This window comes from Pseudorca crassidens, chromosome 1, assembly GCF_039906515.1.
Source record: "Pseudorca crassidens isolate mPseCra1 chromosome 1, mPseCra1.hap1, whole genome shotgun sequence".
Classification (NCBI taxonomy): domain Eukaryota; kingdom Metazoa; phylum Chordata; class Mammalia; order Artiodactyla; family Delphinidae; genus Pseudorca; species Pseudorca crassidens.
The window spans coordinates 12,294,504-12,301,868 of NC_090296.1; the positions used below are offsets into that span (position 1 = coordinate 12,294,504).

The window sequence follows — 7,365 nt, forward strand, 5'->3', positions numbered from 1 at the left end:
CCACAGTAGGCACTCATTTGAGTAGTTGCTACCATAATTACAACTACCACTACTACTGTTATTCCTATTTCAACGAAGTGTAAATACTGCAGCACTATCATGGATAAGTTAGGTGTGCATATACACGCCTAAAATATACCTTCAATAATTTGGATTCTCAGTACCTACTATATGCACATTAAGCTAAGTTCAGAATAAAACAATTACGATTGCACATTCATTTGATGCATATATTTGGGTACTTATCCAGTGCCACAATAAATCAAAATGATGATGATGAAATAACTAGTTTCCATTTCATAGAAGAGTAGCATATAAAAAAGTCAACAACCATTTCTTGAATGTGCACATTATTCCTTTTGCCTGGAGCGCTCCTTCACGGTTAATTTTTTTTTTGTTCTTCACCTGAACGTCATCTGCCCCCAAAATGGCTCTTTTGTCCCATCTAAATTAGGTCCTATCATTCTCTGTTCACACACTATTCTTTTCCCTCACATCCCTTCATGTTTTATATGTATTTTTTTTTCCCCTGTCTCTCCCTCTTGGGGAAGGGGAGGCAGGGAGTGGGTGGATAAACGCCATGTCTTGTTTTGCTCACCAATGAATTCTCAGCACACAGCAGGCACCCATAAATACTGCTGAATGGAATTAATTTTTATGTTAGGTGCCCTGCAAACATTATCTTTAGCACACATAATTTTCACAACCACATTGTGCGGTAAGTAGCAATACCCTTTTTTCACAAAAAAAAAATGGGGGGAAAGGTTTAGAAAGATCCCAGAGTTTAGACAGCAGCTCAGACAGGCAAATCTAAGTCAGCCAAAAACCACTTTTTAACCCCTGCATTCCCCATCTAGCCTCCCAGTATATGAACAACCTCAAGATGAAACTCACCCTCTAAACCTGTTCCTTACAAGATGGGATAATTACATGCCCGTGTATTTCACAGAGCTTATGTGAAATCCAATGAAAATAGAAGCGACATGCTCCATAACATATAAAATTCCCTATAGAGTATGTATCATTCCCGAGTAAACACTGGTGGTAAGTAGGGAACAAATGATCTCTCCTAATAAAGCAATCAAAACATACTTATTAACTTATATCTTGCCTCTCATTGTAAAGTTTTAAAGAGTTTTAAAACAAAAGCCTGTGCCTTAAGATTGAGTACCCAATTAAATGTTAAGATGGGCCCTAGACACTTGCCCCGCGGACAAAAGAACTGTAGCAGACTTCCGAGGTACAGAGCCCTCAAGAAATTCCGCCCAGTAAATGGCCCAAGCCGACCTGAAGAGAGAGAGGGTGAGAGCGCAAGGGATGGGGACGGGGACGGGGACGGGTCGGCCGACGGCGGTGGCAGGGCATGCACGAAGGCCAAGTGTCAACACAGAGGAAGGGAGGCTGGGGATCAGCTGGTCGGTCCCAGGGGCTCTGTCGTCAATGCCAGGTGGGCGAGTACAGACCCCCACTTCGCTCCCTACCCACTGCACTGAGCCTCCGGAGGGGGAAGAGCGGCCAAACCAGGCTGGGGTGGGGGAAGGAGGGAAGGGGAGGGCACTAAGCCACGTCCGTGGAGGCCCAAAGGGGCTCCCCTGCCCTGTTCCTGAGCCCCCGGCAGGGCGGAGAGAGCAGGGTCTCCGCTGAGGGGATGCCGCCCCCGCCTCTAAGGCCGTTAAGGCCCCAAGGGGACCCCTCGGTCCCCCGCGGCCACCTCACCTGAGGACTCTGGAGCGGCTGCACCGCGGCCTGGTCACTCTCCCAGGCCTCCCGTCCTCAGCAGCCGGCCGGGAGAGGGTCCAGGTTGAGCAAACCTGGCCCTAGATCGGCCACGGCTCAGTTACTCTTCCGGGAGACGTGGAAGAGCGGCGAGGACCCCAAAACAGAGTGGCTTCCGAGCTGCCTGAGCGGACAGGAGCCTAGAGCAGCCACCTGGAGGCGGCTCAGGCACCACCGCCGCCGGCTGCGGGGCCCTTGCGCCTGGCCACTCCCTTTTTCCGCCTGTGGCGAGCAAGGGCGGGGGCAGGGCCTGCGTACGTGTGACGTAGCTCGCCTCCCTAGGACCGCGGCCCGCACGCGGCCGACACAACATTGGAGGCCTCGCCCATCTGGGGGCGTGCCCCACAGCGGCCCACGTGGGTGGCAGGGGCGGTGCCCTGCCGGAAGGAATAGGAGGCGCGAGACACAGGTGGAGCGGCCGGCATTTACCTTTCCCCATTCTTCCTCCGCTCGCCTAGTTGTACGAATGAGGATGTTGAGGCCCATCCTCAACGGGGGATGAGAGTACAGAAAACAAGAACTAGTGGCAGAGACATATTAAATAAACCACTGAGTGAACAAGACAATTTCAGAGCTTTACCAGAGCTGTAAATACAAGATAATAGGGAGAAGTGACTGGAGGTGAGGGAAGCGCTTTAAATGATGTGGACAGGGAAGGTCTCTCTCCGAGGAGGTGACATTTGAGCTGAGACCCAAATGATGGAAAAGGCCAGTAACGGGCTTTCCATACAGCTGTACTGTAGTTATGCATACAGTTCACTGAATATTTGAAATAAGTCTAAAATCCACATTTAATAATTCAACAAATACTCAGCACCTACTTTGTGCACAGGGTTGACTTAATTTGGCACTAATGACAAGCCTACAACATAGTCCCAAGGACCTTGGAGGTTAAGTAACTTGTCTAAGATCATGTGCCCTAGTAAGGAGTCCATATTACTCCAAAGCTTGAGCCGTTAGACTCAACGTTTTATTGTCTCCAAATTAAATATTGGGAGTAATTACAGCTCCTTCTTTTCTTCTTCTCAAGTAAGGTTTAGCCCAGTCCAGTAAGCAGAAGAACTTTCAGCAGCACCAGGAAATAATAATAGTAATAATGATAATAATAATAGCCTCTAATAGTTATTGTGTACTTATTAAGTGCAGTATACTGTGTTAAGCACTGGACGTGCTTCACCTCATTTAATTCTCAAAACAGCCATAAGGAAGGTACTGTTATTATCTTGTGGTAGGTGGCGTTGTTGCCAGCTATTAAGTGACTCCTCCTGTTAAGGATGTAAAAAATTAAGAAACAGAAACCTAAATTAAATAGAGTCAGGAGACCAGAAGGGAGAGCTCTCTCGCCCAAGAAGTAGAAAGACCCCTTTTCTCTCCTAGCAACAAATCAGCCAATGAAAAGCTGTGGACACTTTTTTTAGTATAGCCCTTCCAACCCCTTTCCCTTTCTATTACAGCATTTTCCTTCCCTTGCTGTGTGGGGGCTTACATGTGGCTCACCATGGTTGCAGACCCCAAATTGCAATTCTTTGCTGATTCCAAATAAACCCATCTTTGCTGGAGAAATACCTGGCAGCCGAGTTGTTTCAGGTCAGCAAGGATTATACATCATCACCTGTTGCCTTGTGACTGCAATGCATCCTGTAGGAAGAGTGTCCTTTCCAGCCTTACTGATGTCAGGCTTGATCACGTGACTTGCTTTGGCCAATAGAATGTGAAGAGAAGTGTCTTTCACCACATCTGAGCAATAGTGTTAAGAGCCATTATGTATTCCTACCAACGCTCTTAATCTTTTCCATCTCTCATGAGAATGGCCTGTCCCAGATGGAGCTGCTCCCTCAGCCTGGGTCCTGGAAGGAAAGAGATGTGAAGCAACCCACGCCTGACAAGTCACATGAGTGCAAAAGAAACCTTTGCTTTTAGAGATTTGTAATTGTTTCTTATGCAGCCTTACCTAATGAAATCTAATACATACCCCATTTAACAGATGGAGACACTGAGATTCAGAGAGGTTTAGTTACTTTCCCAAGGTCACACAGGAAGTAGGTAATATAGCTGGGATTCCAACCTACATCAGTGTGACTCCAGAAACAATATTGTTAATCAGTGAAGGGATGAGAATGAAAGAAGTTGAAGCAGAGCCAGATCTCCCATATGAAAAAAAAAAAAAAGGCAGTGAGAAGACTACCCCAATGTTTCAAGAATTCCCATGTACACTCCCTGAGAGAGTCAGCATATAGAGACATACTACCCAGAAGTCATCGGGGCTAGGCTGGATTAGCCAGAGAAACAGCACAGCCAACAGAAAGAGGTTACAACTTTGCCTTGTACAAGACACATGCAAAAAATACTAACCACAAAAGAAAAGATTGAAATTTGGACTTTGTTAAAATTAAGAATTTCTTTTCATCAAAAACAACAACAACCACAGCAACATTAAAGCTTGCAAGGCTTTCATTAAGTGAAAGGCAAGCCAAAGATTGGTAGATAATATTTACAATACATACATCTGACAAAGGATTTATATATAGAATATATAAAGCTCTCCAACAAATCAATAAAAAATATCAATCAACCCAACAAAAATAGACTAATATATAAGCATTTCACAAGAGAAAATATCCAATGGGCCAAAACACAGGAAAAAGTATTCAACACTATTAGTCATCAGAGAAATACAAATTAAAATCACAATGAAATACCTTTACACATCCACCAGAATTGCTAAAATGTAAAAAGATGAAAAATGCCAAGAAATGATGAGTTTGTGGAGCTGCTAGGACACTCGTGCATTTTTGACACAACTGTTAAGTGATAGAACCACTTTGGAAGACTTGGGCTCTGTCTTTAAAGGTAAACATAGGCCTACTCTATGGCCCAGTATAGGGCTACCCTATGAGTCAGCAGTTCCACTCAAGAGAAATGGAGGTGAAATGTCCATCAAAAGACATGTACAATGAAAAACAAATAACTATACATGCAGCAACATGGATGAATCAGACTTACTTGAATTAAAGAAATATTGTTGAGTTCAAAGAAGCTAGTCCCAGGGGCGGGGGAGGGTTGGATTGGGGGTTTGGGACTAGCAGATGCAAACTATTATACATAGCATGGATAAACAACAAGGTCCTATTACATAGCACAGGGAACTATATTTAATATCCTGTAATAAACCATAATGGAAAAGAACATGAAAAAGAATATATATATGTATAACTGAATCACTTTTCTGTACATAAGAAACTAATATAACATTGTAAATCAACTATACTTCAATTTAAAAAAAAGAAGCCTGTCTCAAAAGACCACATACTGTATAATTCCATCAATATGAAGGATAAGAACAGGTGAATCTAATCTGTGATTATAGACGTTATAACAGTAGTTACCTTTGGGGGCCAGATATTGACTAGGAGTGGTCAAGATGGAGGCTCCTAGAGGGCTGATAATGTTCTATATCTTGAATTTGGTGTTGATTATGGATACACATGTAAGAGTTTATAAACTCTGTACTTACCAACTGCTAACTTTATTTCATGTATGTTATATCTCAATGAAAACAATTCAAAAAAACTACACATACCCTCTGAGAAGGTAATTTTACTTTTAGGAAATTATCCTACAGATATACTCACACATATACAAAGTTATTAATTACAGCATTGCTTATAATAGCAAATATTGGAAACAAGTTAAATGTTCGTTGATTTAAAAATCTTGGTACATTCATCCAATGACGTACTATGCAGATGTTTAAAAGAAACAGAAGCTTTTATGCAAGGATGTGAAAAGAGCTCCAAGATCTTAACAATATCTGATGTTTTAAAAAACCAAAAATTAAAAAATGGTGTTTGTAGTATGCTATCATTTGTGTACAAATATCTTTGATGAGTAGAGTCTATCTCTTGAGGGACACTTTCTTTTCCTCCTTGGAGAATTCAGCTGGGCAACAAGAGTAAGAGGGAGGTTTATTCTTCAATGAATCCTTTTTTGTATGTATCCTCTGAACTCTGTACCATAAGAATCTATTATTTTCCAAAAGTTAATAATATTAAAAAACTTTTTTAACTTTGAACGCCCTTGGAGGCTGAAAGCATTCCTCATGTCTTCACAGCCCTTCCTTTCAGATAGCCTGACACCCTTCATTTATGCCACCTGCCCAGCTCTGCAGGCTTTTTCCCTAGGGATTTTGTGACCTTCTTTGGAAGATGCCTGTGTTTCTTCAGCTCCGGGTTTCTGTGATTCTACTCCTGCTGAGCAGCTCTGACGAATGAAATTGTGAACCTCTTTGTGCATTTGTAGCTTCTGGCAGCAGGAGGCACTCTATGCTTAAAAATATATACGTACGCTTGTATGTTTGTATGTATGTATATTACATCTGGATTGACAAGTAAAATAAGTATTGCTGGATCGTTTTGTTTATAGAGCACAGAATGTAATATTTCCATGAATCAACGCTGGGTGACGCCCAGGAATTTCATATTCCCATACCTGTTTGGGAGTTCCTCCAGATTGACAGACCATTTCTGGTGTTTTCCATGTCACCTGGAATGCTAAGCTGCTCCCAGAGATGAGTCCTTCTGCCACTGCAGCCCTGATGAAACCTCCTAGGCCCCCATTCACCCCACATCCTCAGCCTGTCATTGCCCCTGCTCAGAGGCCTCCAACCCCCATATGACCCAACATTGGCAGCAGGGCTGGGTGGGTAAGAGGCTTTGTGCTGTCCTGGAAAAAGCTGATGCCTGAGAGTCAACAAACATCACACGCCTTGCTTTGGCATCATAGGCAATTCCATTTCTCTCTCAGGGCCTCCATTTCCTCACCTGTAAAATGGGTGGTTAGTGGTTTTTAAGGTGTATGTGAGTGATTGTTATACTGTAGGCTTCTTTCTTTAAAGGAAATCTTTATGTCTATGCCCCGTATATAAAATGCATCCAAGTCAAGCAGTCCTGATTGAAGAGTGCGGAGGAAGAGGGAGGGGGGCAGGGAAGAAGGTATGCAGAGCCCCTCCAGTCTTTCCCCATACCCTACCGAGAAGCTCTTGATATAGCTACTAGGGAGTTGAAAATGTCTTTGCACTCTTTGCACTCTGTACTGGGTTTGTTTTGTTTTGTTTTGTTTTGTGTTGCCGGGGGTGAGCCACAGGCTTGCGGGATCCTATTTCCCCGACCAGGGATTGAACCTGGCCAGGCAGTGAAAGCTCTCCAAGTCCCAACCACTGGAAGTTCCCCGGGTGTTCTTTAAGAGCGTCACTCTGAGATTCTGGGATCCTGTGGAAGGCCAGTCCAGCTTGGGTGCAGGGAATTGACCTTCATCTTATCTTCTTTGTGCCATGGACCCTTCTGCAGAATTGTGTGTGTGTGTGTGTGTGTTTTAACAAGTTCATCATTTAATAAGTCTGAATTCATTTTCACCACATGGTATTGTAAAGGGTCATCTGTTGAAACATTGTAACAGATCATAGTTTTAAAAAGTCATAGATATCCTGAGTTCTGTATAAATTAGTGGTAGTGAGTTAGTTCCTTTGTTTTGACTTACAAGCTTCAATTTCACTGTAGAATAAAGAATGTAGACCAAAGAAAGCATAATTGG

General features: G+C 43.3%; 1 protein-coding gene across 2 annotated transcripts in view; it reads right to left on the reverse strand.

Moving 5' to 3' along the window:
• The window catches only part of GOLGA5 (golgin A5), a 40,989-nt gene extending 39,022 nt beyond the window's left edge, over nucleotides 1-1,967 (reverse strand). For both annotated transcript variants that reach the window (XR_010940993.1, XM_067727247.1), the window contains exon 1: nucleotides 1,717-1,967. The gene's annotated coding sequence lies outside the window, so the exon portion shown is untranslated. The remainder of the gene's footprint in view (nucleotides 1-1,716) is intronic.
• Nucleotides 1,968-7,365: the final 5,398 nt, after the last annotated feature.